This window comes from Otolemur garnettii, unplaced genomic scaffold, assembly GCF_000181295.1.
Source record: "Otolemur garnettii isolate 467f Iridium unplaced genomic scaffold, OtoGar3 scaffold00002, whole genome shotgun sequence".
NCBI lineage: Eukaryota > Metazoa > Chordata > Mammalia > Primates > Galagidae > Otolemur > Otolemur garnettii.
The window spans coordinates 1,022,775-1,034,773 of NW_003852397.1; the positions used below are offsets into that span (position 1 = coordinate 1,022,775).

The following is an 11,999-nucleotide window of genomic DNA, read 5'->3' on the forward strand; positions in this document are numbered from 1 at the left end:
CACTATGGTCACCCTTGAAGTACTCCCCTTGGGAAGCTATACACTAATGCCAGTGCATAGTGGCACTATGCACTATGCACCTTCAAAGCAATTTTGGAACTCTTTCTCTGGAATGGGCGTTAGTGCTGCTGCCTGGGTATTATCAAATGTCTTCCTTTCAATATTTCCTTTATGTTTGAGTAAAGAAAAAGTCATTGGGGGCCAAATAAAATTAGTACGGAGGGTGTTCTAATACAGTTTTGTTTGTTTGTTTGTTTACTGGCTAAACACCACCTCCTAGACAGTGCTGTGTGAGCTGCTGCACTGTTGTGATGCAAGAGCCATGAGTTGTTGGTGAAAAGTTCAGGTCATTTCCCCTGACATTTTCACTCAACCTTTTCAGTATTATCAAATAGTAAACTTTACAAACAGTTTGTCCAGCAGTGTACAAATTCAAAATTAACAAGCCCTCTGATATGAAAAACAGTTAGCAACATTGTTTTGACTCTTGATTTGAATTGATTGGACATTTTTGATTGCAGAGAATTGGGGGACTTCCACCGTACACTTTGATACTTTGTTTCAGGGTCACCCGTGAAAACACAACCCAAAACATCATCTTGACTCTCCAAAGGGATTTGCCTAACTTTGACTCTCCTTTGCTTTTAATCATCCATGAGCCTCTCCAGGACCATTTTTGCACACATTTTTATTATGCCAAAATTCTCAGTTAAAATTTTCCTAATTGTTTCTCTATCAATGTTTATTTGATCTGCTATGCTTCTCATAATTCAGCTGATGATTTTGAAGCACGATTAGACACATTTTTCCAATGTTTTCATCAGTTCTACTCACTACTGGCTGCCTCTCTTCATCAGTGACACTTCTTGCTCCTCAGAAAAGTATTTAATTTATTTGTACACTGCTTTTTTTTTCTTCATGGCATTATCCCCATAAACTTGAACTGACATGTCCTTAATTCTTGGACTTCCACTCTTACCAAGTTTAACAAGAAATTTAACGTTTGTTCGTTGCTCTAATTTGAGCTCCCACATTTTTATGACGGCACACGAAAACACACAACAATGACCCCATTCAGTAAGACATCACCACACACTGACACTGAGACATTGTTATATCAAGGTTATGAAACCTACCAAGTTATTTGTATAGTGCTGCCAACACTTGCACACAGTGGCAAGTTCGTGAACTTATTTGTCAGACCTCATATATCATGAAATGGCAAGGAGAAGTGATGGAAAATGAACAAGGAGGAGGTTGGAGAAAAAGTGGGAAGGGGTAAAAACTGGAAAGATGAGCAGACGGGATTTTAAGTTAAGCAGATATAATCTAGAGTATTGAGTGGGGGAAGAAATATAAACAGAAGACATCCAGGAGACATTCGGCTCCCCAGCATCACCCATCTCACCACCACCACCATAACAACAGACTCCTGCCCAGCCCCGGAGACTTCCTCAACCCCTCACACCCAGACTTCTTCAGGATGTTAGATAATTTTAACTTTACACTCGGACGCTCTACCGTAATGACAGCATATTGCCACTCAGCAATTCTTTATTTTTGTTAACTATTACTTTTTCCACAGTACAAATTCCTAACATTTCTCTACTGACAATCCCCCCAAACCACCCCTCCAGATCTCCTTAATTCCTACATTATTGTGTTTTTTCCACTTCCCTCTCTCATAATCTTCAGATTCTCCACATCTTCCCATGTCTTCCCTTCCTCAGACTTCTTTTGGAAGAAAAAGAAGGAGAGAGGGAAGAAAGAATAAAGGAAAGAAAGAAGAAAGAGAAGGAAGGAAGGAAGGTAGGTAGATTGGTTTCCTCTTTCTCTCTAATGTTACTCCTTCCACCCTTCCCCACATCACATACACACACACATCACACACACACACACCCCTCTTTTTGGATCTAGGAGTTCTTTCTCCTTCCGAGTCCAATGTTTCCTTTAACTTCCCTCCTCCACAAACTTCTGTCTTACTTTTCTTCAAAACATTTTGCTCTTCAACACTTTGCTATCTGGCCTTTGCCTCCATAATAGTATTAACACTTTTGTCTATCTTTAACAAAACCCCAAAGGATTACCCTCCTCCCGGAACCTCTTTCCCTTTAGTTTCTGCATCAGGATTACAGTATTATAAATTAACCTTATGGTGCATTTTACAAGGGTACATGTCAAATCTACTAAGTGTAGAGTATAAATGTCTTAACACAATAATTAAGAAAGTGTGGTAAAGGCTATGTTAAGCAGTTTGATGTAAGTATTTCAAATTGTATATAAAACCAGCACATTGTACCCCATAAATGCATTAGGGTACACAGCTATCTTTTTTTAAAAAAATAAAGACATGTTAAACGGGTTTATTATTGTGAAAAGCTACATGCTATATAAATATCCATTAGCGTACTGATCAAGTAAATTATAACATAGCTACATTTTTTAAAAAAAGAAATTAACCCTGGTGAATAATGCAGAAAGTAATGTGTTAAGAAGATTTTGAGTGGTTGCAGAATGTGTGGAAAGGCTGAAGAACTAGCTGAGGCCATAGCTCCCAGAAATAGTGCCCTAACCGGCTCTTAGGAACAGCCTTAGACGATGGCTACTCTGGTCACCATTTCTACCACATGCTACAGTTTGAACTCCTGCCCAGAACTCAGCCTTACAGCATGGATCCTGCCCCCAATAGCAGTACCACTTCTGACCAGCTCCTAAGTCTTGCAGGCTCCCTTTCTGCAAAACCCGCACTCATTGCTTCCTGCCTTGACAGCAGAATGAATACAGAAAACCTCTTCGTCTGCCTTGCTCACTTCAGAACTGAAAGTTCATACAAATGCAGCTGGTTAGTGGAACGTAATAAATACTCAGTGCAAATCAGTTGAATAGGAGAAAAACATACAAATTGCAAGGAGCATAAATTAAAATCATAATCGCTAAGTGGACACATAGTAATCTCTATCTTCTTTTTGCCTCCATGTAAATTACAGTCTTGCCCGGAACCCAACAGGTCTAAGGCTCCATTACCGCCGTATACTTCCAGGATGCGTAAGAAAATTCCATCAGCTACCAACTGGCAGACATCGATTGGAATTTATTTTTTAAACTGACGCCCAAGTCAGCTTCCTCCTTGCTACACCCATATGCTACCCCAGATGTTGTGCCTGTTTCATTTTAGAGGCTATTATGCCTGCCTCATCTTTGCTTCCAGAAAGTCTATGCCTCCACAGTAATAATTCCTGCAGTCAGAAACATTTGAAAAGTTCTATAATAGTGAAATGATGGGGTTTTTTTGAATTTGCATAAGTCATATCCATTCATGGCTCATGTTTTTCTTAATATACATTGTATATTAGCATCAAACCAGTGCAACAAAAACTCATTAATCCAAGCCCCACTCATTTGAAACTCAACCCCGCTGATGACTCCTTGTTTCTGCTTCTCCTTTTTTCCTCTCGCCTGGAATGCCTTTCTCATTCAACTCAAATTTATGTCTATCAGCTCCTTCCAAACCGAATTTCAGATTACCTATTCCAAAAGCCTTCTTCGATTAAGCCACCTGATTCTGATCTCTGCAGGGTGCTGCTCCCTATCAGGACTCATGAACTCTGTCTGTCCTTTGCTTTTGCAGTTGTGAATGTGATGCTCCTGTTGGTTTTATGCCATTTTCTCTGTGTATGTTTTCTCCCCAGTTACGGGATAAGCGCCTGGGGAGAAGGAGCCACATATTGTGCTATGTGTACCTCCCACCCCAGAGCTGACCTCTGAGCTGCCCCAGAGGTAGGTGCCCAGGACATGGCCAGAGAGGAAGGGCCATTCTCCAAAAGACAGGAACTGTAAAATCTAATCCATTCTCTTGATAATCATTTCAGACCTTAATTTTACCCACTGTAGTATGCCAGGGAGAGCTAACAATATCTACAATATCATCTTCGAAGATGATGAGAAATGAGGAAGCCACATATACAGCAGCAACAGCTAAATTATTTAACCAGAAAGATACTGGGTATAGGGATTTTAGCCCTGAATCTCTATAGGGATCACTGACAAGAAACTTATTACATATCTTGATGAATTGTCCTAACCCAACTTACTAAGAGAGTAAGATGTGGACTGTTTCATTCCATAAATACAAGGAAATAACATGTTCACTTCGTGGGATTGAAATTTTAAAAGAGCCAACTTTTTGTAAATTATCTGTTTGCCAGTTTTTCCTTGCATATAACTTAAAAATTCTTTCCCCAAAACTGCTTAAAAATGACATTTTTGTGGGAGATGATCTGAAATTTTAACTATAAGAAGATACATGATGATTTTAAGAATTTTTTGTCAGTTTAGGGAACTCTTACAAGGGCATCATGGTGGCATTTTAGTAAGAGTTCTTACATTTTAGTAACACAAATCTTTGATTTACTTCAACATCACTTAAAAGTATTTTATATACACCAGCTTATTTATTAGATTAATAATTAACAACAAAGTAGATGCTATTTTTCTCATTTTATAAATGAGGAAATGGGTTTAGAAAGGTCATGTTTCTTGCATAAGGTCACACAGGGCAAACTGAAAGCTATCTGATACCAAATTTTATATTATAAACACTGAGACATACCACCTATTTCAACATAACCCCAAAATAAACTGTTCTTTTGTTGCAAGGTGGAGTTTTTAATAAGCAATCCACAGTTATAATCTGATGCCATGGTCTTTCTATTAAAGGATTTTCAAGATATATAATATATTTAAGAAGAAAAATATTCAGCAAAGATACCAATTATCTATAGCTGATAAGATACCGCTAAGAGGAAAATTTATATATATGGCATATATTACTATTCATTATCTTACAATTTCCCACTTCCATTCAGCTAGTGAATATATACTGCTTAAGGAACCATTAAAAATTCAGCCCAATGAGGCAAATATTTGTACTTCAAGGCCTGTGTGAACCTACAAACCTAATATATGAATTGGGTGTTGCTTTTCCCTCCCTCCATGCCTCCTCAAAAGAGCTTAGAATCTAGTTGCAGAGAGAGAGTGTGAAAATGAGCATAAACAAAGCGTAATTAAGTACAGTCAGGAAAGAGTAAAGTACTATTGGAATTCAAAAGATACAGATTACATCAAATTGAAAGAATGAGGAAAGCTTCACAGATGGGATGATATTTGAAGTTAATCACGTCGCAGCCCTGTGTTAGTGAGGGTGTAGAGTGAGCTGCTAGAACACAGAAACCTCAGAATACAGAAGCTTGAATTAAATCACTTTCTTCTCCCTCCTGTAAGAGTCCCTAAGTAAGGGCCCAGGGCCAGCAGGGAAGCTCCATCATCTTGATTCATGGATTCCATGGTTGGTCCACATTTACCATTTTTCACCCAGTGAAAAGTGCCACAAAGAAATTGCTTGCTAAAATCTAAGACAGTTACCTTAAGTGGAAGTTTAACTATCACGTCCACTCACATCCCGTAGTCTACAATTGAGTCACGTGGTTGTTCCTGGAGAAAGTAGTCTCTTTATGTGTACAAACATGTGCCCATCAAAAACACGGGGAGTTTCATATACAACAGGAAAAGAATCGACATGGAATTGTACTCAGTAACCCCCTGGCCAGCCAAGTATTCATGTTCACTCTTCATCCCCACATACAGGACATACTCACTCCCTGCTCAGAAAAAGTACCCAGTGCCCATTCTGACACTGTAGCCAGTGCAGAGTTGAGGAGCTCACAGTGATATGCTGTCCTTCTCATAAATCTAGCTGTGCCTTCTCAATCTCTAATGACCTATAAACCAAATGACAAGTTATCTGCTCCCCAAAAGCCTAATAAGCAAACAAAGGGCAGGAAAATAATAACCATAATATGATTTCTCGTATGGAAAGAGGAAGAATATAGGAAATCCCCCATCATAGCAGCTGCAAGCAGGAGTGAACTAAGTTCCTGGTTCTCTTAGAGTAAATCAGTTTGGCCATTATCTAAGGTCCTTGGTTTTGAATGCTAAAATCAGGATTGCCTTATTTTTTTTTTCTTTATAAGGTTACAAAAAAAAATATTTTAGACTTTGTGGGCTACATGCAGTGTCTGTGGCATAGTTTCTGTTTTGTTAATATTGTTTTTTATTTTAAAATCATTAAAAAATGTAAGCTCCATTCTCAGCTCCTAGGCCATGGAAACTAAAGATGCGTTTATTATGTGTGTGTTTGCTTGTTTCCTGTCCAGTTTCCACTGCAGCATGGTCTGACTCGGATGTGAACGTGCTTGCTGGAGAGCTGCACACTTCTTAGCCTACTTCTTGTTGGCACAGTTGAGGGAAACCACAAGCTGGGTTAGGTATTGAAACCTTTTCCAGCCCCATCATTGGTCACTTCAGCAATACAGTTTTCCCCAAGGATCTACTAGCTTTTGAGTCTATTTGCTTCCAGTCAGCTCTGTATAAAAGTAACCCCCTCCAGCACTCTCTTCTGGTCATGGGTTCTAAGGCCATCACTCTCTTCCATCAGCCACTGGCCTCTGAGCTTATTTCATTTTTCTCTTCCTCAATTTCATGCCAGTTGTCTTACGGCCATCTGGAATAATATGCTAGGTAACATCCCTAACCTCATCTTTCCTGCTAGAAATCCCTAGACAACAATCTATTTTCTTGCTGTTTGGTGAACAAAAGAAGATGGCTTGTTGAAAACTTCTGAATTCTTACTCCATGTAGATTGTGGGTCCTGGGAAAAGAGAGCTTCCTTAGCAAATTTTTATTACCACCCTTCTCTACTTGCAAACCAGGCGATCCTTGCTTGAATACAGTTTTGCCATTCGGTAGTTTCTGAAAGGACCAAAAAGCAGCCAAAGTACCCCAACATGTTACCTTTCTTGGTTACCTCTCCAAGAACCACGGGCTCCAGAGGAAGGTGATCCACCTTCCAAGGCATTACAGGAGACCTTTGCATTACAAAAGAAAAGAATTAAATGATTCAAATGGAAATTAAAGACTCTCTAGCTGAAGGCTGAGGACCAGGTAAGTCCCCCCAAAGCAGACTTGGTGATTCATAGGGTGAAGAGAAAAAAGCTTTCTTACCCTTGTCATATGGTTCAAATAAAAGTGTTTCTCTTTCAGTGCTGCAAAATTAATGTTTTGACTGTTCATGTCCCCTCCAAAATTCATGTTGAGAATTAATCTCCAATGCAACAGTATTAAAGGTGGGTTCTTTAGAAGGTGATTAGGCCACGAGAGCTTTGAAAGGTGTAAGCAGTGGCACCCACAGACAAGACCTTATTGAAAGAGGAAGTTGACTCACCTGTGCAGTGCTAAGATGGTATCTGCACCCAGGGACAGTTAGAGAGTCCTTTTATATGGGGCTGTAGGGGGTGTTGAAATTTCACCGCTTGCCCAAAAAGTTAGGGTCTTTGACATCAAAGAGGAAGGGTTAACTAGATCCTTTGACTCCTTTGTCTTAGGAGGAGAAGAGGAGGAGAGGAAAGGGGAAAGCATTCATGTGTGCCTGCATTAGGACCCCAACAGGCTTCATCAAATGAATGGAATTTGCGCCTATAAATGAGCTGGAGGGAACTAGCCAGGCTCCTCTGTGCCCTTCTGTCTATTCGACTATGTGAGGGCACAGCGTTTGTCCTCCAGAGGATGCTGCAAACAAGGGGCTGCCTTGGAGGCAGAGAGATCAGAGGTCAGGCCTCTGCTAGACACCAGATGTGTCAGCACCTTGATCCTAGACGTCCACCTCCAGAACTTGGAGAAATAAATTTCTATTATTCATACATCACTCAGCCTCAAGTATTTCATTATGGTAGCATGAATGGACTACAACTGGAAGTTTGGTGTTTTGTTTTGTTTTGTTTTCATGCTTCTTGCTTAGGATCATTGGTGCAAACCCATCCCTATAAATCTCAGAACAGTACTTATCTGGTTTTGCAAGATTCATATTTTGTTGGTTAATTGAGGTTTATTAGGAGGAGAGAGAAGCAGAGAAGAAGGCCAGGTTCCAAACCAGAGACCATTTAACATATCTGCTTTAGCTCCTTGGTATGCCCAAGATTTTGTCACAGCTTAACAAGCATTTATAGCCACACTTTACAAATATATCGTGTCTGGCATACAGAAGTTACTCAGTAATCGTTACCTATTTTTAACACTTCTTCCAAAAAATTGGAAGAACTAGAAGGTAGGACATAAAAACGATGAGATCTGTCCCTTAGTAAAATAAATGTGACAGCTGGGAAAAGGATAAACAAAAATGGAGAAAGAGAAAAGAAGTTTTTAAAAAGACTTGAAATAAGATGATGGCAAAAGAAATGGGAAAAGTAGGGTTAGATAGAAGAGGCTGAAAAACAAAACATCAAATGTTTGAAAACCAGGTCACCTTATTAGATAATGGGAACCTACTTTGCCTGGGTAACAGGGAGGACAAGATACCAGGAAGATAAATAGAGACATCAGACAGAAGTTATTTTATAAAAGAGGAAAGTAGCTCTGGTTTGGAAGTTAGAAGGTTAAATTGCTTGTAAGCAACCTAGAAACAGACATAGAGCACACAGCTTTAAATAAAATTCTAAAATCCATGCAGCACTCAAAGGTTAGCAGTAGCGATTCAGAAGCCATACAGAAGAGATGTTTGCTGCCATGAAAGTAAATAAGATTTCTGAAATAAAGAAAATTGAAAGAAGATCGCTCTAAAAATGCTGACATTTGGATGAAAATAATATTGTAGATATGCACAAAATAGAACACCACAAGGCAATAGAAAGGAGGGAACCACTACCATGATACAACACGTGATAACGTGGATAAATCACAAACTAAGTGTTCTAACTGAAAGAATTTCTTAAAAGAGTATAATCCCATTTATATAAATGTCTGCCAAAAGCAAAGCAATCCATAGTGAAAGTAAGCAGATCTGTGTTTCAAGGGAACTTTCTTGGTGATGGAAATCTCTTATCTTGATTGTGGTGGTGGTTACCCAGGTATATACAAAAACTCACAGAACTATACAATTAAAATGAGAACATTTCATTATATGCAATTTATATCTCAATAAAATTGACTTACAAAGAAATAAAATCAGAGACAGGAAGGCATTCAAAAAGAAGTCTTCAGAGAGGCAAGGAGAGAGATGGGAAATTACAGATGCCAAACAAGTATTTCAAGGGGAAAAGAACAGAGAGCCTCATAGATCGCTGTCACATGCAGGAAGAAGGGTGCAAAAAGAGAGAGCTAGGCCAAGCAGACAGTCTCTTTCAACACCCAGAATATTTGTTTTAATAGAGATGGGAAGAAATTAAGTAAGTGATATAAGACTTCTTTCATAGTAAGGAGCAAGACAAATGTAGAATCATAGCTTTTAGAGTAGCAGGGTCCAGGAAGATTTTCAGTGTGACAGACACCTGTCCTGTACTAGAAGACAAAGAACCGCAGTTTTGCAGCCTAAGTAAATGGCAAGCATATGTAGAGAAAGAGTTAAACAATGAGGTAAGTTTGCAACAAAGAAAAAAGGAAGTAAGATCAGCTTTGCACAGGGGCGGTATGGTGGCCAATGAGGTTTATCCGCGGCACGATTATTGCTACTTGAAAACTTTTCCCAATACCCCGCCATGACGACTTGAAATACAGTCAGCATTGGCAATTTTTGATGTTCTCCATGGAGACTGAATATAAAAAAGATCAAGAGGTCAAAGGGAAACATTTACCTACGCAACACTTCTCTTAAGGAGAGGGCAGTGAAGATGGACATCAATGCAGCTCTCAGATAAACAGGAGGAAAGTGGAAGGAGCTCGGGTCTATGGTCTCAAATATCACGAAGCACAAGAAGCAAGTCCTCCTTTAAAAATAGGGAAGCACATCTGAGTAAGGGCCTGACAGGAGCAGAGAAGAATGAGAACCCTTACCAAGGGCATCTCTGTCAAGAAGTGTCTCTCCAACTCCAATGTACAAATGAGTCACCTTAGGTTTCTATTAAAAGGTAAGTTCCCATGTAGTACTGAGCCTGACACTGAACTTCCATCAATGCATGACCCCACTTTTGAATAGCAAGGTCAGAGGGAACCCTCTAGCTATGAGCAAAAGGATAGTGAAGAAGGAGTTCGGGTCTGGGTGGGAGCAGCCACACAAATGTACAATGAACACCTCCAAGGAACGTGAAATCTCAAGAACTGTTGATACTCTGTTGTAACATCTGCACCCCGCGAGGCGCATAGTAGGAACTGAATAAATAGGTGCTGAATGAGTGGTTCTCTCTCTCAGGGAAAGTATGCAGTGATGATTAAACACATTTGGAGAATCAAAGGCAGAACTGACAGAAGAAAAAGGGGGAAAGAGGATGTAAGATTGAGTACATGGGAAGTAGCTGCCCATAGGGTCCAGGGAGAGAGAAAGAGCTAAGTGCTATCAGTACAGGAGACTTGGTATGGAGAAGTGAGAGGGGGGAGAGGTAGGAGACCACAATCAAAATAAGAGTCATAAAAGAGGAAATTAAAGATACAGATATTTGGAAGAATAGAATTTGCAGTCAGAGAGAGAGCTCTATTTCAATCTATAAGAATTTGAAATAAAGAAGTTGCAAATGAGAGCTGAAGTCTGGCTGAAGGGGAGCTTATCATGAATTGATGAGGTCGAGGAAATTTTTAATAAATTTGCTGAGATGACCATGTCTAAAAGGACATGAAGGCTGAGCCTAACAGCCAGCATCTCTTTAGGAACTAACTCTTGGCAGCAAGTAATAACTATTCCCGCCCAGTTTGATTACAATGCAGAAATAGAATAGGAAGGTCTTATGCCGTCAGGATAAGCACTGACTTGACTTAACCTGGGTGACATGTTCCTGGGTTTCACCAAAAATAATATCTGCTTGGGTGATAAGGACTTATATAGAAAAGATCCAGTAATATTTCATGTCATCTTGAGGCAAATTTATATAGCTCCATTAAAAACTTTCAAGGTTAAAAATCAGAATGCATAATGAAAATGCTAAAATGAAGAATGGCTTATTGGCAAGAGCATTAGGATGGTACATTCTGGGAGAAAGGCATGTCTGGAGCAAAGATTCAAAGAATCTTGATGTGCTAAATAGTTATTGATGACCCCCCCCATCCGAAAAATCATTTTGCAGCCCAACCTGGACTATAAATTAGTGACCAATCCAGTTAATGTTGAAATCCTCTTCTAATTGTCATCAAAAGGGTCCAAGGTGGAAATAACAGTATATGGTCAAGTGCCTCTGCCTGTGTGTTTCCGTGCAGACCCGCAAGTCAGCGCTCAGCGCTGCGTTCACACGCCTGATCCCTATTCCTGCACAGAGACCCTCTCGCCAATAAAGAGAAGATGCCAAGGCTGTCTGGGGCGAGAGGGGAGACTGAGCACGAAGGGAACGGCACTGCCTGCTGGAGCTGGTGTTTCCACCGCTTTCTCATTTAATCCCTACATTTCATACCCATAACTTAACTTGGGTGGGAAGTATTATCTCCCTTTTGAATACACAGAAACTAAAGTTCAGAGGAGTTAAACGCCCTCCCAGGTCTCAGAAGGCACCAGCCTAGGCCGCCAGTCCATCCCATGCCTTCAAGGCTCTTTCTTCTCTGCCACATTCCCTCCCGGCGCAACTTAATTATCCTCACCCATTCCATAAATACACATTAACTGACTTAGACTCCAGGCACTGGAAATAAAGTGCCTTCATTTGAATAACACATGGTCCATGAATAACACATGGTCGTGCCCACAGTCTTATTGCAAATAATGACAGCGCAGCGCAGAGCAGGCAGGTGAAAAGTGCACTTTTCACAGCTCGTGTGAGGAGTGCCCAGCTCCAGACAGAGGGGTGACAGAAGCCTGCAGACAAATGCCAGACGTTTAAGCAGACTCATAAAGAATTAGTTCACCTCATGGCTTATAGGGAGAAGGGATTGACAGCCAAAGGAAATAAGCCGGGTCCACATTCTGAGAGACGCTCACAGTTGAGCTAGTTTAGGAAAGAAGCCAGTAGATGTCGAAAATATTATGAGTAAACTTC

At 40.1% G+C, this 11,999-nt stretch overlaps 1 non-coding gene across 1 annotated transcript; it reads left to right on the top strand.

The window, feature by feature from the left end:
- Positions 1-9,497: 9,497 nt before the first annotated feature.
- Positions 9,498-9,638, top strand: LOC111725874. Its single transcript, XR_002773819.1, has one exon. It is a non-coding gene; the product is annotated as a U4 spliceosomal RNA (small nuclear RNA).
- The last annotated feature ends 2,361 nt before the right edge of the window (positions 9,639-11,999 follow it).